The sequence below is a fragment of the Puma concolor genome, chromosome F2 (assembly GCF_028749965.1).
Source record: "Puma concolor isolate L17-30 chromosome F2, mPumCon1.1.hap2, whole genome shotgun sequence".
Lineage (NCBI taxonomy): Eukaryota > Metazoa > Chordata > Mammalia > Carnivora > Felidae > Puma > Puma concolor.
Genome location: NC_141684.1, coordinates 39,798,419 through 39,822,216, shown reverse-complemented (window position 1 = coordinate 39,822,216; position 23,798 = coordinate 39,798,419). Strand labels below are relative to the sequence as shown.

General features: G+C 43.6%; 1 long non-coding RNA gene across 4 annotated transcripts in view; it reads right to left on the bottom strand.

The window, feature by feature from the left end:
• Nucleotides 1–23,798, bottom strand: part of LOC147571970 (uncharacterized) — a 117,601-nt gene that overhangs the window by 56,109 nt on the left and 37,694 nt on the right. For 2 of the 4 annotated variants that reach the window (XR_015246662.1, XR_015246661.1), the window contains exon 3: nt 9,994–10,301. This is a non-coding gene — a long non-coding RNA (uncharacterized LOC147571970). Of the gene's footprint in view, nt 1–9,510; nt 10,302–23,798 lie in introns of those variants that run through there. The other 2 variants (XR_015246660.1, XR_015246663.1) reach the window with 1 other exon arrangement.

The following is a 23,798-nucleotide window of genomic DNA, read 5'->3' as shown; positions in this document are numbered from 1 at the left end:
TGCAAGCTGGGACAGCCACTCTGGAAAACAGTATGGAGGTTCCTCAAAAAACTAAAACTAGAACTACCCTACGACCCACCAATTGCACTACTAGGCATTTATCCAAGGGATACAGGTGTGCTGTTTCAAAGGGACACACGCACCCCCCTGTTTCTAGCAGCACTATCAACAATAGCCAAAGGATGGAAAGAGCCCAAATGTCCATCGATGGATGAATGGATAAAGAAAATGTGATATATATATATATATATATATATATATATATATATACACATACATACAACGGAGTATTACTTGGCAAGCAAAAAGAATGAAATCTTGCCATTTGCAACTACGTAGATGGAACTGGAGGGTATTATGCTAAGTGAAATTAGTCAGAGAAAGACAAATATCATCTGACCTCACTCATATGAGGACTTTAAGAGACAAAACACATGAACATAAGGGAAGGGAAACAAAAATAATATAAAAACAGGGAGCGGGACAAAACAGAAGAGACTCATAAATATGGAGAACAAACTGAGGGTTACTGGAGGGGGTGTGGGAAGGGGAATGGGCTAAATGGGTAAGGGGCACTAAGGAATCTACTCCTGAAATCATTGTTGTACTATATGCTAATTTGGATGTAAATTTTAAAAAATAAAAAATAAAATAAAAAAAAAGGAAGAGACACCAGGTCAAAAAGTTAAACACAGGGGCAACTGGGTGGCGCAGTCGGCTAGGCGTCTGACTTCAGCCAGGTCACGATCTCGCGGTCCGTGAGCTCGAGCCCCGCATCGGGCTCTGGGCTGATGGCTCAGAGCCTGGAGCCTGTTTCCGATTCTGTGTCTCCCTTTCTCTCTGCCCCTCCCCCGTTCATGCTCTGTCTCTCTCTGTCCCAAAAATAAATAAACGTTGAAAAAAAAAATTAAAAAAAAAAAAAGTTAAACACAGAAATAATATATGACCCCCCCCAAAAAAAAGACAGAAATAAAAAAGAAGTAATATATGACCCAGAAATTCCACACCTAGGAATACCCAAAAGAACTGAAAAGAGATACTCAAATGAGCACTTGTGCATTCGTGTTCACAGCAGCTCTATTCACATTAGCCAGAGGTTTTAAAAAAAAATGTCCATCAGCAGATAAATGGATAAACAAATTACAGTATATACAAACAATGGAATATTATTCAGCCATTGAAAGGCATAAAGTACTGATACATGCTGGATGAGCCTTGAAAACAGCATTATCGTTGAAAGAAACCAGACATAAAAGGCCTCATATTGTAGGATGCCATTGATGTGAAATGTCAGAGTAGGTCCATAGATACAGAAAGCCAACTGGTGGCTGCCTGGGGTCGACGGAGAGGAGAGGGGGTGACAGCAGAGTTTTATTTTGGGAGAACGATATGTTTTGGAACTAGAAGTAGTGGCTGCATAATATTATGAATTTATTAAGTGCCACTGAGTTGTTCACTTTAAAATGGTTAATTTGGGGGCACCTGGGTAGCTCAGTCAGTTGAGCATCAGATTCTTGATTTCGGCTCAGGTCATGATCCCAGAGTCTTGGGATCAATCCCCAAGTTGGGCCCTATGCTGAGCATGGAGCCTGCTTAAAATTCTCTCTCTCTCTCTCTCTCTCTCTCTCTCTCTCTCTCTCAAATAAAAGATAAAAATAAAATAAAATGGTTAATTTCATGTTTTGTGAATTTCATCCCAACTCTTTTTTTAAATCAGTTTTTAAAAACAGAAAAGAAAAGGTAGCACTAGGGAGCAATTTGCAGGGTGATTGTTTGAGGGCAGTAGCTGAGAAAAGAGAGCATGAGGGCAGCGGACAGGAGAGGAACTGCTGGCCATTGTATGTCCCTTCCCCTCCCCTGAGGTCCAAGGGGAGGACTCCAGCACTGTCACAGTTAAGAACACAAGCTCTGGAGCCAGACTTCCTCATTGTAAATCCCAGTCCTGCTAAAGTACTCACTGTGATTTTGGGCCATATCTCAGCTTCCCCCTCTGTAACATGGAGATAATAATAATACCTCATTCACAGAAGATGTTCAAAGGGTGACCACAAGCCTTCAGTGAATGTAACCCCCATGTTCTTCATCATTTTGGACTGATGGACCATCTTCTTGGCCAGAGAATTCCAGAAATGAGCCATGTCAGCTCTGCTTTATAAGTCTTATACCAACGTTTCCCTCTTCTATGATTTTTTTTTAATGCAAAATTGTAAGACAACTATAAATAACATCACCTCCTAAAAAAGCTATCTAGTTGCCTAGGGCTGATGTCACAAAGTACCACAATCTGGCTGGCCTAGAATAACAGAAGTGTATTCTCTCACAGTTCTGGAGGTTAGAAGTTAGAAATCAAAGTGTCAGCAGGGCCACGTTCCCACCAAAGCCTCCAGGGGATGATCCCTCCCCACGTCCTCCAGCTTCTGGCAGCCCCTGGCACTCATTGGCCTGTGACACCATAACTCCTATCTCTGCCTCCATCTTCACATGCCCGTCTTCCTGTGTGTCTTCACATCAGCTTCCCTGAATGCATGTCCGTGTCCAAATTCCCCTCTTGTTATAAGGACACCGGCTCACCCTACTCCAGCATGAGCTCATCTTAACTAATTACATCTGCAATGACCCTATTTCCAAATAAGGTCATTCTGAGGTTCTGAGGGTTAGAACTTCAATATATATATCGGGTTACACAATTCAACCCATAACTAGTCACTATTGCGCTCCTAATGTGCTCATAAGCTCCAGTGCCACCCTTCTGTGGTCCATCTCAGACCAGTTAGCTGCTGGCACAAACCTTGAGGGTGCAAAAAGCCTTCCTTCTGCAGACATATCTCTCATCTGATACACCGCACTTTGTACACACTCCAAACTGATTGGTCACACTTGGTTCCTCCACCAGTCTGTGAACTCCCTAAGTGTAGGGACTATATCGTATTCAACTTTGAAGAGTAGAGAAATACTAGAAGAGTACCTGGTACTTGTATGCAGACTCCAACAGTTGGGGAAAGAAAGGAAGAAAGGAAAGAGGGAAAGCAAGACTCAAATGTCTACTGGCTCAGCAGCCCCACCTGCGAGTGACACCAGACCCTCAGCTCTCCCTTCCCGTTCTCTGTTCCACCTCGTTTCTTGCACGTGGGTCCCCATCTCTGCCTCCACCCAGGCTCTGCTCTGGATTGCCAATAGCTACTCTGACCACAGGCTGGATGTGAGAGCTCGCCGTGACTCCTAAATGACATGAGCTCTCTCTAACCACTACAACCCAACCTGTGGTAGCCTTCGAGTCTCAGCACTCTCCCCGACAGGGCCAGAACATGGAGGACACCGGCCTTTCCCCTGATCACCCACCGTTCAGCCTAATGCCAGCATAAATAAAAGTTGCCAAGCCTTGTGGAGCACTTACTGTATGCCAGGAGATTCTATTCCATTCTGTTCTCCTCACACAGGTCAGCTCCTTGACACCTCATAATAATCCAATGTGGTGGAAACTATTGTTATCTCTACCTTACAGATGAGGAAACCGAGGCTTGGAGAAGTTAAATACCTTGGCCAAGGTCACAGCTAGCGAGTGCGGGAAACAGAGTTTGACTCCAGGCAACCTAACAAGTGTTAAGACAAAAATATCCAAAGCTTGGAAGCAGATGCAAAGACGGCTGGCCGCCTTTCCAGTGTCATACTGGAACAATACAGACTCACTCCAGAATTATCTTGTCCTCCAGGGGGTTTACCGTAATGACTCACTCTTCACTATTGATTAGGCCCTTCCACAACTTTGTGAGGGTATATGCTAACTTGCACAAAGCTGAGAGTGACTCAAATGATCCTTGACCTGCAGCAATGCGAGGGAGTTTCTCTCTAGCGGAAAAGGTAACTCCAAAGGTGACAGCTCCATTGTCGCCTAGGCGGTTAGCCAGTTCCCAGCTAAAGCAGCAATCTTATTCTGGCAGCCTTTCTTTCAGTGACCATGAATACTTCAGTCTCAACTGTAATCCTTTGAACCGCGTTTACCATCCTGCTAGTTCCCTCATTCATGGGTTAATTAAATGTGTGACACATGTTCATTCTATATGAGACTTATGTTTTTAATGTACTGAACTTTTTACCCGGCACACCAAGATCCACAGGCGTAACCACTATACAAGAATGAATGAATGAATGAATGAATGAATGAAAGTTAAATCAGAAGATACATGTTGATTATTATGTTTAAGAAGGAAGTGCAAACCACAACCAGAACCCACCGGCCCCTGAAAGAGTAATGAATAACCTGCTACGAAAGAGTATTGTTACTCCATATGTTAATTCCCCACAAAAACCAAGATTCGCATAGAACAGCAAAAGCTGCTCTGGGAATCCTGGCTGCTGCTTGCTTTGGGAATTTGATGGAAGTGAGACAGACCTTTGAGACCAAGTTTGGAACTTACCAAAGAACCAGATGTTCCCCCAGGAAACTGAACTGTGGTGTAACCTCCTGGGGATTCTTAAAAGGGAACGCAATTAACATTTTTACCAAATGGCCTTGCTCAGCGGAAACCAAGCACCCCAATTCAAGACCGCTAATAGAAGTTAACAAATGAAATAACTACAGCACAGTGCATGCTATGGTTTCTTGGAATATAAAGGGAGTTTAACAAATATTTAACGAGTCAAAAACTTGCTCTGCAGTGCAGAGAAATCACTTCTGCAAAAAATAAAATGAAGTTGAGCCAATTCCATTGGAGACATCTTTCAGAACTATGAAAGTTATTTTCTTTATTTAGGGAAAGACTATGACACACATACTTAATGCCGAGTCACTGCTAATAACTTGCTAATGGTGCTAATGGAGTTCTTAATTATATGGGAAAGAACCATGAATGACCTATTTTTCAAGTGTTTGAAAATGGAAACATACATTAGGAGCCCATTGCATCTTTCTGTGTTTCTTTTCTGCGGTGGTTATGGGTATTTATGGTTTCTATTTGCGGAAGGATTTCACCAGCACACCATTGGACAAGGGAGACTGGAAGCAATATTAAGGGATGACGTTAGAAAACATCAATAGGAAAAGAAAAAAGAAAAAAGAAAAAAAAGAAAACATCAATAGGCTTCGTGAAATGAGCCCCTAGTTAGACAACATGCTTACTAATTGATTCAAGGCACTCTTCTAAGCAGTAGGAATACAGCCATAAACAAAATGCACAACGTGTCTTACCATCTTGGAGTTTAGGTTTAGTAGGGAAAAACAGACGTGAAAAAATAAACAAGAAATGCGCATAGTAAGATAGAGGGTGATGGGTGCTATGGAGAAAAGTAGCACAGGAACAGGGAAGAGGGAGTTCCGGTTGGGGACTGGAGGAGGAGCTTGTGATTTAAAATAGGACGGTTAAGGGTGGCCTCACCGAGTACAGACGTGAAGGACGTGAGAGAGCCAATGATAAGGATATCTGGGGAAAGAGCATTCCCGGAAGAGAAAATAGATCTGGTAGGGTTTGGGATGGAGGACTGATGTGACCCACTGAGGTCTGAACAGATCGCCTGGCCACTGGATTGAGAACAGATTGGAGAGGGGTCAGGGCAAAACAGCCGTGTTAAGAGCTGCTGCCCTCCTGGATGCGAGCCCCTCTTCCCAACAGCCTTCACTTGAAAATGTGTCCAGCCTGCTTTTGCAATGTCACCTTACAGTGATCAGATTTAACCCCTGCTCCGTGAGAAAATCAAAGAGAAGCGGGAAGATGGAGCTGGACATGAGGGTTACAGTTTCCCAGGAAATCAGAAAAAAATACAACTGCAACCTGCGTTTTTGACAGTTAAGGAAATCGAGTGGACTCGTCTCCTTAGGAAGACAAAAGCTAATGTTAGTAAGTTAAAAATAACAATGCGATACAGAGTGTGCTGGAATAATTAGCCTTGGAAAGGGGTCACCCCCGTGATCTTGTTACATTTCCTCAGACGACTTGCCCGAGCAGTGGCAGGTGAGTAATAGGAAACTGCTGGATGGCCAGGCATAATGGTCTAGTTTTAAAAACCTATAATTTAATGTTGAAATAAATGGCAGAGCCCAAAAACATTGAGATCAATTAGATGAGAGTTAAAGAAAATAACAGGCACTAGTGTCCTATAGATAGCTTTCTTAGGATGTACTATCACGCTGTCCTTTGCTGTAAGTCAAGACCCTGAGCTGCCAGTATCCTTGGACACCTGCCAAATGTATACGGGTGGAGTTTCCTGTACATCGAAGTTGTACAACACCGTTCAGTTTACAGGCAGAAGGTTTGTAGAGTTTTTTTTTCTAAACTGCACTTATTGAAACCAAGGCCCGCTGCTTGGAAGGCTAATGCTTTGTTGCAGGTCAGTGCTTTTCTCACCCTGCCTGCTGACTTGCATGAACTGAAACAAAAACCAATTATTCACCAAGATTGAAATCTACAGATGCCTCAAGAGCAGTTTTAATTTAGTTTTAGAATGATGGGCTGGCTTTTCTCCCTCCCCTGTTAGTGTCAGATACAGCCAAATTTAAAACATTGCCAAGTAATGAAAAGTTACTTAAATCTTTCTCTTATGACTATTGCCTATTTACAACCATTATGATCACTTTCTGGCTGGCCACAAACACATTTCTTTTTAAATGGAATGTCCCAGGGCTCATTTTGAGCTATTTTCTCACCCCCTTTATTGACCTCGATCCCTTTCTCACATTCCCTTGGAAGTCCGAACCTTGATTCTATAAATACATTAAAAATAAAAACTGATCCCGTTTGGAATGAGGTCATATTGTTGAATTTATTCTCAGATCATATCATGACTTAAACAATTCTTGTTTGCTCTATAATATGCTTAGAGTTCAGGTGTGGCCAGGCTTCAACTTCTTGCCATCCATAGTGGTCAAAGAGGAGCATTCAGGTTGTAGTATGGACTAGAAGGTCTCATCCAGATGATTGGAGCTTCTGCCCTGCCTGTGCCTCAGGATAAACTACCCTGCCATCTCTCAGCAAGCAGGCTAAACACCATGCATTTAGCAGCTATAAGCAGTCACCAGATAGGATACTGTTCCCTGCCCGTAACACCATCTAAGTCAATATCTTAACCTCAACGGACACTTCAGTGTCACCCAAGAGTCTTTCTAACGTGTCTATTCCTTGATCCAATTTATCTTATTGAACACCTACTATGTGCAAAGCACTGGGCCAGATACAAGAGTCAATGTCTACAGACGGCTCCATCTTCTGTTCCTCCTACAGTTATTTCTAACCTACACTGTTCTTCTGGAGCTTCCACCAAGAACACAGCCCTGCCCACACCATGACTTTAGGACTTCTGACCTCCAAACCCGTAGGAAAATAGATGTGTATGGTTTGGGCCACGAAAGCTTGTGGTTATTTGTTACGGCAGCAATAGAACACTAATATAGGCCACGTGAACAAGAGGGAATGAAGAGGTGTGGCCCAAGAGCATGTTAAGGGCCCAATTTTGTGGGCCCTTGTAGGTCATAACAGAGCACAGATTTTGTTCTGGTTGTGATGGGAAGTAGATGAGTGATATTTTCTAACTTATGTTCTGGCTGCTACGTAGACAAAGAGTGAAGGCCAGAAAACGAGTGGAGAGGCTGTTACAATAGTCTAGGGGTCTTGGACCAAGGTTGCAACATTGGAGAGCATGAAAGGTGGTCAGATTTAGAATCTATTTTAGAGGGGAAGGTGAGAACACTACTGGATTGACTGTGAATTGTGAGGGAAAAAGCAAATCAAGCTGGCCTGTCTCCCTGCAGGCGCATCCACCTGAACTTGTTTGGGCTCTGACCCCCCGCCTTGGGTCACTGACATCTCCCCCCTCCCAACAAGATCACTGAGCTGCTCAACCCCACATAATGGCTTTTGAGCTACAGGGAAAAGAATAGGAAACAGATGAGGACAAACAATAGGACAACCTTCTGCTTCTTAAATGCGAAACATTGTTTCAGAGTTGTTAAGAAACGTATTCTGGGAAAAGGTATGTGTCCCTTTTAAGAAGTGCTACTTATAAAAGTTGTAGATTAGGGGGGACAACTCAAACAATGAGTGAAATGCTCCCATACTAAAATTTAGCAATACGTAAGAAGCTCGAGATGCAGTAGTGGCTGAGAACAGAAATGTTTCCCTCTTTTAAAGTAAAGTGGAAATTGAATTCTTGTTGTTCAGGAGAACAAAATGTTGTTGTCATAGTGAACATGAGGTTCATTGTCTACTGTGTCTTTTTCTGCTTTGAAGAGATGTAGGGGAATCAGGAGGCACAGCGAATTTCCAAGGCAATAAGGAAGCTAGAAGGATAAACTGAGGCTTACCTTTAATTACCAGGGTAATGCCACATACAGAGGAGAACACAGGTGGTGGAGAAGTAGAGGAACCCCAAACTGGCCTAAGTCCCAGAAGCGTGAACCTTCCTCAGGAGGGATCTGACTCCAAGATAAGCCTTCAGAGTAAATAATAAACATTAAGGGTGGCTATGTTGGGGCGCCTGGGCGGCTCAGTCAAACATCTGACTCTTGATTTCGGCTCAGGTCATGATCTCACAGTTCATGAGATTGAGACTCAAACCAGCTTGGGATTCTTTTTCCCTCCCTCTCTCTCTCTCTCTCTCTCTCTCTCTCTGCCCCTCCCTCATGTGCATTCTCTCTCTCTCTCTCTCTCTCTCTCTGTCTCTCTCTGTCTCTCAAAACAAATAAATAAACTTAAAACAAAATGTCTATGTTACCAGGGTTACTTTAAATCAGAACTCATAGATATCAAAGACTAAACTCTACTATTAGGAAAGTTATCAAAATACCCAAAGGGCATTTTCTTTTTTATGACAGATATATGATGTGTAAATAGAATATCATTAAGTGTTTCTGTTTTCAGCCATGATGGACTAGATTATACTCAACCAACTCTGTCACCAAGAACAACTAGAAAAGTTGGATAGAATTCACCACATATCTTTTTGAAGGCTTTCAGAAGCTACCAAAACAGTCGGGAATTGAGAGCCCACAATCCTTAGTTTATGTTCCTCTCAGAAGCAGATTCCAAGAGAATGATTTGAGTGTAAGGGATGATTAGAGGAAACATTGGTAGGGTAGTGGGGAAGTGAGACAAGGAAGGGAAGGCAGACAAAAAAAAGCTGGGTTTTGGTTGTGTGTGTTTTTGTTTGTTTGTTTGTTTGTTTTTGCCACTGGGATTATCCAAAGCCTGAGTCCACAGGGGAAATCTGCAATGCCTCCTGTCTATCACCCAAATTGCAAGAGAGCTGGAGTATTTATACTCCAATTGTACTTTATCAGACCTTCATGACCATAACACCAAAAATAGACAATGATAGTAGCAGAAGGAAAAGGTGCAGACCAATCTCTCTTGTGAACATAAATACCAAAATCCAAAACAAAATATTATCAACCAAGTTTAGCTATAAGAGGATGATCCATCATGTCCAAGCTGGGTTTATTCCAAGAATATAATACTGATTTATACTTGAAAATCAGTGTAATTCATCCCATGAACAGGATAAAGAAGAAAATTATATGACCACTTACATAAAATGTTATTTAATATTCAGTTTGGATATTTATTAGACATTTTTACTTTTTTTAAACAAAGAGTGAACAATACATATTAATTTCCACTCAGCTAATTACCTGGCTTATTTTAAATCTTATAGTTAGGGAAAATGACCAGGGTACAAGAGAGGCTTACAGTAATTATAGGATCAAGTTTTAAAGGGCCTGGAGGAACCTCTTGGAAGGGCATATATAGAGAGAGTAATGATGATCATAAAAGAAAATGTGTATGTCTCATAAACCAGTGAAGCAAACCCAGTTCTTCAGAAGTGGCAGGCTGGAAATGATTGAGAGAGGGCAAGCCTCAGGCCAAATGTAGGTACACTTTTGACATAGGTTAAAATATGGCTATATGTACATAAAGTCAGGGGATATAACTGTAAGGGCCAGCATATAAAAGCATGAATCAGAAGAAAAGGAAACCAACATCAGTCCAGAGATGGAAAGATGGCTACCTTAAGTCATGGTCCAGGTAAAGCCTTAGATGCTAATCTAGGTAGAGTACAGAAGTGAAAAGTGAGTTGCTCTTCCAGGAAAGCCAATTACGGGGGTGGAAATTCAAGTGGAATGAAGTAAGTCTAGAAGAACGTCAAGTCTAGTTGGTAGCCTGCAGATAAAGGTCCATTCAGGCAGCCGAGCCTACAGGGAAAAGTCTAAGAGGCAGATACCGGTGTCGGAAAAATCCAGCAGTATTCACACGTTCAACGACATTGAGGGTCTGCTGCGTTGTAAGCACATTCCTTTCCCTCAATGAGGGCAACATCTGGTGAGGAGAGACAAGCAAAGAAAAACAACAAATGTGACATAATAAGGTAAATGCAAAGTGAGAGCAACACAAAATGTATTTTATGAACATGAAAAGAGGCACCCACGTCAGTATAGAGCTGTGCTACCCAATATGGTAGCCATTAAACCACATGTGGCTACTCAAATTTAAATTCATTAAAATTAACTGAAATTTAAATTTTTTTTTTCAACGTTTATTTATTTTTGGGACAGAGAGAGACAGAGCATGAATGGGGGAGGGGCAGAGAGAGAGGGAGACACAGAATCGGAAACAGGCTCCAGGCTCTGAGCCATCAGCCCAGAGCCTGACGCGGGGCTCGAACTCACGGACCACGAGATCGTGACCTGGCTGAAGTCGGACGCTTAACCGACTGCGCCACCCAGGCGCCCCTAAAATTAACTGAAATTTAAAATTCAGTTCCTTAGTGGCAAAAGCCATATGTGGCAAATGACTACCATGTGAGACAGTGCAAATCCAGAATACTTCCACTGTTGTACAACATTCTACTAGACAGCACTGAATTCTAAAGAATTCAGAGAAGGCTTTTTGACGTCTGAGTTAAGTCTTTAAAAATACATATAGAAGTTAGGCAGGCAAAAAAAAAAAAAAAAGAAGCACATATAGCAAAAAATAAGAAACGAGTCTGGAAACACGCAGGAGCAGATCAGTTAGCCCCAAATGTCACATATGTGAGCTTAGATTTTATGCCATATGTTGGATGGCCCCAAACCTACTATTAGTTTAACTCAGATATGCAGAGAAATATAGGCCTTCTATGGAGAATGTTACTTCAGAGACAGGGAAAGAGGGTGTGAAAACAGCATCCAGATCCTTTTTCTTGGTTCTGGATTCTCCCTAGCCTTTGTGGTGATCAGGGTCATGGTCCCTTGTCCCTCTTGTCACTGCTTCCACTAATGATAACAGTATTCTAGAGCCAACTCATAGTGGCTATCAAGAACCGAGCATATATAGCTTTTCTTTTTTTCTTTTTTTAGTGTTTTTAAAAATTTTTTTTAATGTTTATTCATTTTTGAGAGGGAGACAGAGCATGAGCTGGGGGGGGGGGTGCAGAGAGAGAGGGAGACACAGAATCCAAAGCAGGCTTGCAATCAACCAGAGTAGGAGTATTTACAGCACAGAAATCAGCAAACACTATGAATTGGGCTTTTTCTTTCCCTCCTGAGAACTAGTTTACCAGCACATCGCTAATTCCTACTTCTGCAAATAGACTCACCCCTAGGCTGGCTCTCTGCTCTGTCAGAGCTGGCTGAGACTCCCTGACTGCTTCAGACTCACCTCTGCCTTCAATGGCACCTGTTGTTGGGGGAGGTCTTCAAGAGGATGTGACCACCAGTTTACCCAGGATCTGGACCCTGGCGATCAGAGCTCCCCACCCCTCCCCCTGTCCTTGGAATGTGCATTCCACTTGCCCTTCCACTCCCAGAAGCTGCCCTAAAGACATAGCCTTGAGATAATGACTTGTTGTTCAGACCGTCTGTACAGTATATGTGACTGAACCCAGTTAAGTCCTCTATATAAATCTTTAAGATTCTGGCAGGCAGATACACAGATGTACTCACCGTATGGCATCTGAGACAAGCCTTGTATATAAGTTCTTTTGCTTATTGAATCTGCCACCTACCAATCTGGTGTGGCCTGCCTCTTTCTTCAGTCTCTCCCTGAACTCCACATACAGGGGTTGGTTCCAGATTGCCCCTGAGAAGCTCCTGAGATTGCAAACCAACACCTGTAGATCTCCCGAGTTTCTGCCCCATCTTCCAAACGCTTCTCAAGCCAAGACTCAGAGTCCCTTGGCCTCTTGCTGTGGCGGGTCCTAGGGCAACTCTCCTAGCTATCTGGTTAGCAGACAATGTGAAGGTGGGGCTACCCTGGTGGGAAATAGTAGGACTTACACCAGACCCTCAGCTCAGGGGACATGGGTCTCAATCAGTAGTTATTTCAAAGTTGGCCTGGTTTTTCCTTTGGATGGTAGCTTTGTGGTGTAATTCACTCCTTAATGATGTCTAACATTCCCTTTTAGCCCAAAATGTGTTCTCGTCTCCTTTTGAAAAAAATTTTAATGTTTATTTTATTTTTGAGAGAGAGAGAGACAGAGCATGAGTGGGGCAGGAGCAGAAAGACAGGGAGACACAGAATCCAAAGCAGGCTCCAGGCTCCAAGCTGTCAGCACAGAGCCCAACATAGGGCTCAAACCCATGAACAACCGTAAGATTGTGACTTGAGCTGAAGTCGGACGCTTAATTGACTGAACTACCCCTCTAGTCTCCTTTTAATTGGTGTATACATAGGTATACTCCCAGCTGAGAGGTTTAAGATTTATGAAATTTTTGGTTTCTTGGACTTAAGATTTATGAGGTTCAAAGTGATGTTTTGGTCTCAAGATCCATCTGAGGAATTTTCTAGATACTAGTTACCACAGAATATAGAGAACCCAGAGGAAAAGAAAGTCACCACTGGAACCACTGAGGATGAGGCTTGCAAATGGTGGCAAAGGTACAATGTACCAACCCTCTGAGTCTACTTGAATACGCCCCCCTTGCAATTATGGGTCCTTTATTATACTATGGGGGCCATTATTATACTATGGGGAGGGGGTCCCAGCAGAGGAGCAAGCTGATGCTGGATCAAGAGGCGGTACCATTTCGTGTCTTTCTCCAACAATTTCCAACAAGAAGTCTCTAGGAAGACAGGAGACAGATCAGGTTAGGGTTTGAATTATATGGCCGAGAGATGGAGGGGTCTGTGGGCAGAGGAGTTGATAGAGCAGTTCAGGTGAAGACGCACGAAATAGCCAATAGGGGATGAAGAGCCTAAAGGGTTGAAAGGCTGGAAGAAGGTGAGCAGGATCAGAGAAGCGGAGAGGAGGTGGAGGAGTCCAAGAAAGAGTAAGTCCATGGGAAAAAGAAAATGACCAATGTTTGGGGTGAACCGGTCGCAAATTAAGGCTACATCTGCTAGTTGTTTCCAGTGACAAACAATTGAAGATGTGGCCCATGAAGCAGGTAACTATAAAGGACTAGAAGTGAAAGTCAAGGGGAAGTTCAAGAGCAAGGCCAAGGTTGGGACAAGAAAGCTACAAGACAACAGAATATCCTAGATTGTGGTAGGATTCTTCTTTAGTGGGGAGAGTCAGCTCCACTTCAGTCTTTAGTGAGGGAGGTGGGCAGGCTCCAGCTTACCAGCGGGAGACTCCGAGAAGGAGAGGGAGGTCCTCGTGGATACCCGAGTGAGCCTCGATGGCAAATGTCCTCTTACGTGAGAACAGGGAATGGGCAACCAAGGAATGGCAGAGGGGAGCCGGAAGGAAGCCAGCAGTCTTCCTGCCCCTCCTCCAGCAGTGCTCCTGGGGTGGGAGGCTGTGAGGATTGCAGACGTGGCGTCTCAGGGCATTGAGTCAGATTCTCATGAGGACCAGGACTGAAAAAAGCGAGTCTGAACACATGTGAGATGTTGAGGAGTTTGCAAACGATGAAATAAATGCTGTGGTGTGTGTACCGGGAAGGAGGACGAATGTGGGAGGACCCATAGGTTAGCAGGTGCAGAGCAAGACAGAGAAAACAAGACAGCAGAGGTGCGAGGGGAGGGGAGGAGGTGCATTTGGCTTTTATGGTGATAAAGGACCACAGGGAAGAGAGGACCGGCTGCAAGTGATGGACAGAGCTGGGGGGAAGACGAAGAAACGGAGGCACCTGCCTAAAACACAAAGTTTAGAGGGGTGCCAAAAAACCCTCATTAACCGACATAAATAAAACTTTAATGCAAAATTTTAAAAATCAAAATTAATGTCAAAAATCCATGGCGGGCAAAATAGCAAATTTTTTAATGAAGACAGACTGTTTTATGGCTCCATGTTGTACAATAATGATCGTCATTTCCAATCAGCCCACTGTTCCCAGGCCCTGCCTGTCAAGTCTCCCACGGGACAAGTTTATGAGAGTTGACGATGGCAGGCCATCGAATGACACACGACTTCACATACAGCCATGTTAGGGGACTATTCAAAATATGGGAGGTCATTGGCTAAGTGTACATGGGGGCCCACATTTCTCCTTATGTGGCTCAGCAGGGAGCTGGAAACTGACCTCGGCTGCTCTTACTTGAGCCCAGGTTGCTCTGTGCTAGGAGTGATCGGAGGGCCAGACAGAACGGGCCTGCTCCAGGACAGGCAGGGAGGATTTCCCAAGACCATGGGAACTCTGTGTTAAGAAGGGGGCTGAGACACAAAGTCCAGCGCGGTGGCAGAGTGATGGTTAGTACCAAGGGCATTTTACCTTTGTGGAGCAGGTGTGAGGCATGCATAGACGCTGGAGAAGGGATTCTGAGCAGCTGCAGTGAAGGCAAGGACCTGAGAAACAGAAAACCCCGAAATCCAGACAGATCGATCTACCGGGAACACAGACCAGCCACAAAGAAGGTGAGTAACTAACGACAGATGAACCCATTTGCTAAAACGCAATGTCCCAAGACTGGGTTACCTAGGACAGAAACCTGCCCTCAAACATGGGGCCACCAGGGTGAGGGCAGTGCCGACAGCACGGCAACTTGATGATGAGGCCGAGAACTCGACCCTGAGAGCCCTCATCCCTACTTCCCAGAGTGGCACCTGGTCTTAGGCGAGGCAGAGAGGCTGACACCCTGCGCATGGAGTGAGAGGGACCAGAGGCTTCTAGTGGGAAGAGATTTGGGCCACACCTGATCTCATATGGGAGGCCATCTTGTGCTTTGTGAGCCCATCTCATTTGAGTTGGAACCTCAGAATCTGAGTGTCGGTGCGTCGATTTCATAAAGCAGCTCATGCTGGTGGCAGCACATCCCACGAGGATTCGGGGACTCACCACCTTCTCAGAGTTTGACCTTGGGCAGGTGATTGGGTTTCAGCTGTGTCTTCTGTAAAATGCAGTTGAGGACATCCATCTGGCCGCTCACTACATAGGGGTCAGGATGGCAGGGTGTAATGTCAGTGATAGAACTTGGGGGAAAAAAGCATCCTGCGCTGAACGATAAGTGCCATTATTTTTCTGTAGAGCGTATTTCTATCTGCCCCTGCCTGACTCAGCCCTCAGACTCACTCAGTCACTCATGTAAGTAAGTGCAGACTATGTGCAAACAAAACATGCCAGGTGCTGTATTTGTTGGCTGATATTTTGGTTTATAGAAGTAAGAAATGAGGAGCTTTGCAGCTCTGGGCCTCTGGTAAAAAAAAAATTCTTCCTCTTTCCCCTCCCTTATTTCCTCGTTAGCCCTGTGAAGAGTAGCCAGGCTGTGGGGAGATCGTATCTGGCTGTACACAACTATATCTTTCAAATATGGTAATAGAACAATCGAATGTCCATCATAAGCTATATTTATCTAAACTAATATTTATAAACTCCCACACCTCTTTGCCAAAGAGATCGACAGCTTAATTCCCTAAGCTATCAAATCCAGAAATTTGAACCTTCGAAACAATACCAGCAGAAAGCTCAAAGCACAACAGATGAAAAGAATACTGTGTGGCATGCATTCATTTTCAACTGATAATATGAATTGCATGTTTTTTCCACTGCCCTTCCATACCCCACATTTACTTGAATCCCAATGAAAACATAAATCAGTTCTCATTTCAGAAGCTGCTCCTGTTTTACCATATAGACATCCATCGACGGGCAAGAAGTTTAACTGTTCAACCGATAAAATGCCAGCCAAAAAATTATAATTAGGAAATATAGTTGCCCTTTAGGCACCAAATAAAATCTATGCCAGAGATTGCTAATGTGTGATGGTGCTGAATATTGGCTAGCATTTATTATGTCCCAGGTGCTGTGCTAAGTGCTTTGCATGCTTTATTTTATTTATTCAGTATAGAAACCCATTATAAGGACTATTAGTATCTACTTAGACAGATGAGGACAAGAGTCGTAAGGACACCCTGGAAGCCGTTGAGATGGTACAAGGCTTATGAAGGTGTATGATGGCTGCCTGTTTTTCTGCCTTCCTCACCCCACCCTCTGGACTATAAGCTGCTTGAAGGCAGGGACTGGGCTCCACTCATTGTTGTCTCCCTGAGGGTTAACTCTGGCCAGCCATAAAGTAGACACCCACAAAATAACTGCCCCCATCTTTCACGTTGCTCAAGTCAAAAACCTTGAAATCATCCTCAGTTCCTGTCTTCCTAGCACACCTCACATCCCATCTATTAGCAAATCCCGTCAGCTTGACCTTCAAACATATGCAGAATCTGACCATTTCTTGCCCCTGCCACCATCACCATCCCGGTCTGAGCTACCATCACCTCTCCTGAATGAGTGCAACAGCCTTCTACTGGTCTCTGCACTTTCAGACCTTGTCCTCCTGCTGATCCTGCAAAAACTGAAAGCAGATATTTTCCTTAGCTACTCGAAACCCTCCAACAGCTTCTGATCTTTCCTAAGATAAAAACCCAGTGCTCTGAAGGACCCTCTAGGAGCTGACTCCTATAACCAGTCTGTCGTCTCTACCTCATGGCTCAGCTCCAGCCACACTGGCCTCCTTGGTGTTTCTTAAACGTGTCATGTGTGCTCCTGCCTCAGGACCTTTGCACTTCTCCCTTTGCCTGGTATATCTGGCCTCAAATGTCTGCGCTCTCATTCTCCCAACCTCATTCAAGCCTTTAATCAAATGTCACCTTCTCAGTAACACCCTTCCTGGACACCGTAGCAGCTATTACAACCCAGCCCACCTCCCAGAGCACTGTATCATTTCCCAAAATGTATCATTACTATATGCTATTTTATTTCTTTATGTTTATTTATTTTGGGGAGAGCACAAGCAGGGGAGGGGCAGGGAGAGGGGGGCAAAGGATCCAAAGCGGGCTCCAGGCTGTGCTGACAGGCTGACAGCAGCGAGCCCAAAGGGGGCTCAAACTCCTGAACCGCGAGGTCTTGATGTGAGCCGAAGTCAGACGTTCAACCGACTGAGCCACCCAGTTGCTTCTGATGCACTTTTAAATTTTGGTTATTGCCTGTGCCTTCCCTCCTCTAGAATGTGAGCTCCACAAGGGCAAAACTTCTGTCTTTTTTTTTCATTGAAGTAATCCTGACACATGAGTAGGCACTCAGTAAAAATGTATTACATGGCTAAACAAATGAATAAAGCGAATGAATGGATACTTTCCCAACTATACTAAATGGCTGATACCACTTGTTGGTGAGTCCTACCAGCCAGCTAACGGGGTCCATCCTGAGCGTGCCCCCGGGGGGAGCAGGCCTCCTCCTGGTCTCTGGGTCCCTGGCCTGATTCTGAGCCCCAGGAGTGAAGCACTGTCCCCTTCCTGACCATGGCATTCACAGGCGGCTCTCAGAGAGAGGGCCTGTGCCGCGTGATCCCAGGTCCTGGGTCTCCAGGGAGCCTTCGACATGCCAAAGTCTTGCCAAGAACGTCAATGCCGCGCTGAAGGACATTCAGCGCCTGCCTTCCGTATTCCACAACACTTAACCCAAAGCTTGTCAAGTGGCCATCTCCAAGGTTAGGTCTCGAGCAGAGAAATATTATAATCCCCATTTGTTAAAAGAAAGCTTGATTGGTTTAGAATCATGTAATCACAGAATGTTAAAAGTGGAAAGACTTTATAAATAAGGGCTTCTTAATCTTTATGGGTCCCAGAGCCCTTTAGAAGTCTAATGAAGCATGTAACCCGTTCTGAGACTAATGCTTTTAATATAATATAAACAAGGGGAAACCCATTACATTAAAATATAGCTATCAAAATATCGTTCAAACCTGGGGATGGATGTACAACCATCAATGTAATTAATGCCACTGAATTGTACACTTCAAAATGGTTCAAATGGCAACTTCTGTGCTATATATCTTTACCACAAGAATAAAATGCTCAGAAGTTTGTGATATAGTACTATGCATCCAGTAACAAGATCTAGCCATGGGTCTCATAACTACTATACTTTCAAAGCAGTGAAGGGAGTAAGTGATATTCAGAAATCTCTACAACTCCCATAATGTAAAATGAAAATATACGTGATTTCTGCTGACAAGAAAGTCGCAGATCCTGGGGCGCCTGGGTGGCTCAGTCGGTTAAGCAACCAACTTCCTTTCAGGTCATGATCTTGTGGTCTGTGAGTTCGAGCCCCACGTTGGGCTCTGTGCTGACAGCTCAGACCCTGGAGCCTGCTTCAGATTCTGTATCTCCCTCTCTTTCTCCCCCTCTTCTGCTCATTCTCTCTCTCTTTTTCTGTTTCTTTCTTTCTTTCTTTTTTCTTTCTCTCTCTCTCTCTCTCAAAAATAAATAACAACATTAAAAAAAAAAAAAAAGAAGGAAGTCTCAGATCCTGCAAACAAGGATCCTGCAAACTGTGGTTCACTGCCTATGTTTATAATTGAAGGAAATACTACATTTCAGTTAGAGGTTAGTGACAACAAAGGTGTGATAAACAACTCTGCTGTTATAGACCATGTCGCTCTGACTGGTCCTTTAGAGATGAGAAGTCTAAGATGGGGGCAAGGGGGGAATCTAAGAAATCTAAGATAAGAAGACTGAGAAGTCTAAGCCCCGAGCCCCCAACTCCAGACATTTAGTGTTGGAGGAAACTCAGTGAACAGAGGAGGACCTTGAAAACTCAAATAAGTAATTTTGTTTACATCTAGGAATGACTACATGGGACATCAGTCATCCCCATATTCCCTTAAGGACCGCCTTCACCACCCTCACAAACCTCTCTGCCTATTGATTCCACTACAGAGACCTAAGACGTATTTTTATTCTCTGTATTTGAGTTTCCTCATCTGCAAACTGAGACCAATAACTGGGCTTAACCACCCTGGGGTGTTGTGAACATTAGATGAAATAGTATATTTAAAGCGCCTATCACAGCGCCTGGCATGTTGTTTAAGATGGATAAATATGTATTAAATTCCCTCCTGGTAACTTAGCCCTCAATTCTGTCTAATGCCAACAGGTAATCTGTCAACTCAGCTGTGTGAGTTCATCGTCCAGGATTCTGTTAAAGACAACTGCTTACACTTAGTGATTATGTTGGATTTCTTTCTAGGCCAACTTTCACTTCTAGACTCCTGTTGCCTGACCTCTGCGGCCTCTGCAAAGGATGAGCTGCCACAAACTCTTCAAAGAATGTCTTTAGATTCTCGTGGCTGTTTTGTGCCTGGGAAGACAAAGGAATGCCTGAGCAGGGTGAGGGTGGCCACTCACGGCCCTCACCCACGGTGCACACACTGGACAGATGTTCTCTAACCCTGTTATTCTGCAGGCCTCTGCAAACCCAAGCCAGCGCCTGAAAATACTGTGTATTAAGGTGAAAGTTCTGCCAAATTCACAGGGAAAAAAAAAAAACTAGTCTAAAAGAGGGCTCCTGGGGCACCTGGGTGGCTCAGTCGGGTGGGCATCTGACTTCGGCTCAGGTCATGATCTCACGACTCGTGGATTCGAGCCCCGTGTTGGGCTGTGTGCTGACCGCTCAGAGCCTGGAGCCTGCTTCAGATTCTGTGTCTCCCTCTCTCTCTGCCCCTCCCCTGCTCGTACTCTGTCTCTCTCTCTCTCTCTCTCAAAAATAAACATTAAAAAAAAAAATTAAAAGAGGATTCCTGACGCAATACTTGTCTGTGAACAGTAAACACCAGAAAGTTTGTCTACTTGGGGGCTGTGGGCTATGTGAAGGAAGCTGACGGGGACCCCAGGATTCAGGTAATGGGGGGAGCATTTGGTGTGGGCTTGGGGGGCCCAACAGCATGGGGCAGGAGAGGGACCGGGCCCCCTTCTCTGCATACCCTGCACTTTCTTCCATCCGTGCCACATCTCTGCTGTCCTCCCACCTCCATTCTGTTCCCTACCCAGGACCACCTAATAATTTGTGGGACCCAGTGCAAAGTGAAAATGTGAGAACCATTGTTCAAAGCTTATTGAAAATGTTCAGGACCGTGAAAACAAAACACTAACCAAAGCTCTGGTCCTTCTGCGTGCATTGGGGCCACCTGTCACTTCACGGGTCCCCTTCAGCCAGCCCCGCCTCTCCCTTTCTCTGCTGGTGTCTCCTTTCTCACACATCTGCCTCTCCGTGGTTCGTGGTTCGAGATGACACTTACCCCGGCCCTGCCCCATAGAGATATCAGGATTCCAAACTCCCAGATGATTGGAGCTGCAAAAGCCCCTAGAGACACTCCTGGTATTTTCTACACAAGGAAACCAAAGGGTTGGCTAGGGGATGACCACAGGGATATATTGATTGAACCTTGTTTTTCTGGCCAGGAGCCCCTGGCTCACCCCACTGAATCACCTGTGTGATTACTTCTCTCCTCTCTTACAGTAAGTTTTCTTTTTTTTTTTTAATGCTTATTTATTTATTTTGAGAGAGACAGAGCACAAGCCATAGAGAAGCAGAGGGAGAGAGAGAAAATCTGAACCAGTCTCCAAGCTCAGTTCAGTGGCTCAACACAGAGCCCAACTCGGAGCTCAATCCCATGACCGTGAGATCATGACACGAGCTGAAATCAAAAGTCAGACGCTTAACTGACTGAGCCACCCAGGCACCCCCCCATGACTTATTTTAAAACCGGAAGTTCATATTTCTTGATACCTTTCACCCATTTTGCACCCCCCAAACTCCCCTACTCTCTGGCAATCACTATTCCCTGTATCTGTAAGTCTGGGTTTTTGTTTTGTTCTGTTTGGGTTTGTTTTGTTTTTGTTTTTTTTTTTTTTTTTTTGATTCAAGATATAAGTGAAATTCTATGATAGACAAAAAAAAAATATGTTTATACCTTGTGACGATGTAAAGAATTGTTAATGACTCTATTCACTAAAACAGTGATCTCAAATATGAGTAACTTGGATAATTACAGTATTATTTACAATAGTGAAAACTGAACAACATTTTGCTCAAAATCCTTCCTGGAGTGTTCATTCTTGAATGATCTCAAAATGCTGCTACTACAATTTAGAGATAGTATCACTAGGTGGCACTAGGGAACCTCTGGCTTGGGAGTCCAACTCCAAGATTAGCTGTCAAGCCTTCAGAGCCCCGCTGCTGGTAGAATGCTTATTGAGAATCTTTCTCACAGTGAGTTCACAATGAGTTCACAATGCCCTCCCCCGCAAAAAAAAATCCCATTTTTAGAAGTATATTATTTCAAAAAGTAAATGAACAAAGATGTATGTACACAGTAGCAAAAAAACGTGAAACAACCCATATGCCCATCAGAAGAGGATTGAGTACATACATGTGATATTAATGGTGAAGATCTATATTGACATGAAAAGATGTCCCTTATACATTATTTTTAAGTGAAAGAAAGCAGACTGCAGAGCACTAACATGAAAGATGGTTATAAGGGTTAGAAACACATCCAGAATCAAATGGTCTGGAATCACACCCCAACTATTAGCTGTGTGATCTTGAGCAAGTTTCTTAACCTCTCTGGGCTTCATTTCCAAAGTGGGAATGAAAGTACTACCTTACTGGGGTTTTGTGAGGATTCAATGCAGTATTACAGGGAAAGCCCTGAGAACAGGGCCCAGCATATCCTAAGCTCCTGGCAAGTGCTTGCTACCATGATTACATACAGTGTGATCCCACTGCCTGATTACATATCCATTCTATCTGTAGGTGGACACATGCATTTTCCAGAAGGGTAAGTATCAAAATGTTACTTATAATGGTTATACTATCTGGGTGGTGAACTTACAGGCGGTATTTTAATTAAAGCTCTTTATCGCTTGGGGGAAAATTTTTGATGGTGGCCCTATACGCTCAAATAGAAGAGACTCAAATGACAGCCTTCCATAACAGATTTCTAAAAAACCTAAAAGATTTTTAAATTTTTAAATTTAGTAACAAAAAAATAATTGTCTTAAAATAGATTCTACAACGCAAGCTGGTGCAGCCACTCTGGAAAACAGTATGGAGGTTCCTCAAAAAACTAAAAATAGAACTACCCTACGACCCAGCTATTGCACCACTAGGCATTTATCCACGGGATACAGGTGTGCTGTTTCAAAAGGACACATGCACCCCCATGTTTAGAGCAGCACTATTAACCAACAATAGCCAAAAGATGGAAAGAGCCCAAATGTCCATCGATGGATGATTGGATAAAGAAAATGTGGTATATATGTACAATGGAGTATTACACGGCCATCAAAACGAGTGAAATCTTGCCATTTGCAACTATGTGGATGGAACTGGAGGGTATTATGCTAAGTGAAATTAGTCAGTCAGAGAAAGACAAAAATCATGACTTCACTCATATGAGGACTTGAAGAGACAAAACACATGAACCTAAGGGAAGGGAAACAAAAATAATATAAAAACAGGGAGGGGGACAAAACAGAAGAGACTCATATATATGGAAAACAACCAGAGGGTTGCTGGAGGGGTTGTGGGAGGGGGGATGGGCTAAATGGGTAAGGGGCATTATGGAATCTACTCCTGAAATCATTGTTTCACTATATGCTAACTAATTTGGATGTAAATTTTAAAAAATAAAACATAAAAAATAAAATTAAATATATATATATATATATATATATATACATATATAATGCCAAAATAGGCTGAAGAAAATACAAATTAACAACCATTAAAGAATTTGAAATGGTAATTAAAAATGTTCCTCCCTGAAATAAATTAAATTAAATTAAATTAAATTAAATTAAATTAAATTAAATTAAAATAGATTCTACAATGTAACTCTCTAATAATTTCCCTTTTGGGGCGCCTGGGTGGCTCAGTTGGTTAAGCATCCCACTTCCGCCAGGTCATGATCTCACAGTTTGTGAGTTCAAGCCCCACATGAGGCTCTGTGCTGACAGCTCAGAGCCTGGAGCCTGCTTCAGATTCTGTGTCTCCCTCTCTCTCGGACCCTCCCCCACTCATGCTCGCTAGCTCTCTCTCACTCTCTCTCTCTCAAAAAATGAATAAACATTAAAAAAATTTTTTTAATAAAATAATTTCCCTTTTTTCTCTTTTTTCAAACTGAGTCCATCTCTCCTCTTACCAGAGCTTTTTTCGACAGTTTTCTTTATACCTACCCTTAATGCCAGCTTGTCCTGGTCAGGGCCCTCCTTTCTAGCTCACAATGACTTCAGCAGCAGCAGCTACCGCTGCTTTCTCTTCCAGGGCCCCTTCCAGCCTTCCAAGTGGGCTAAAAAGGGCTCCTCTTACTCTGTTCCTACTTCCTTTCTTCCTACCACAGGCTCCAAACTACTCTTTGCTTGAGAATTCCTCTGATTAGGTTCACCAGACACACCATTTCTCCCCCTTTTTACCACTACTTCCCTTTTTGTTCCTTTTAGATAAACAGAATAGCTCCTCCTCCTTCTCCTCCTCCCCCTCCTCCTCCTGTGCCCACCCCACCCTTCAAACCACCTTCTTTTTTTTTTTTTGGTCTGTTTGCCTCTCGCGACTGTCCCAGGGACGAAACACTCCTCAGCCATTGCCCCTTCCTTCTGTTTTTTCTTTGCAATCT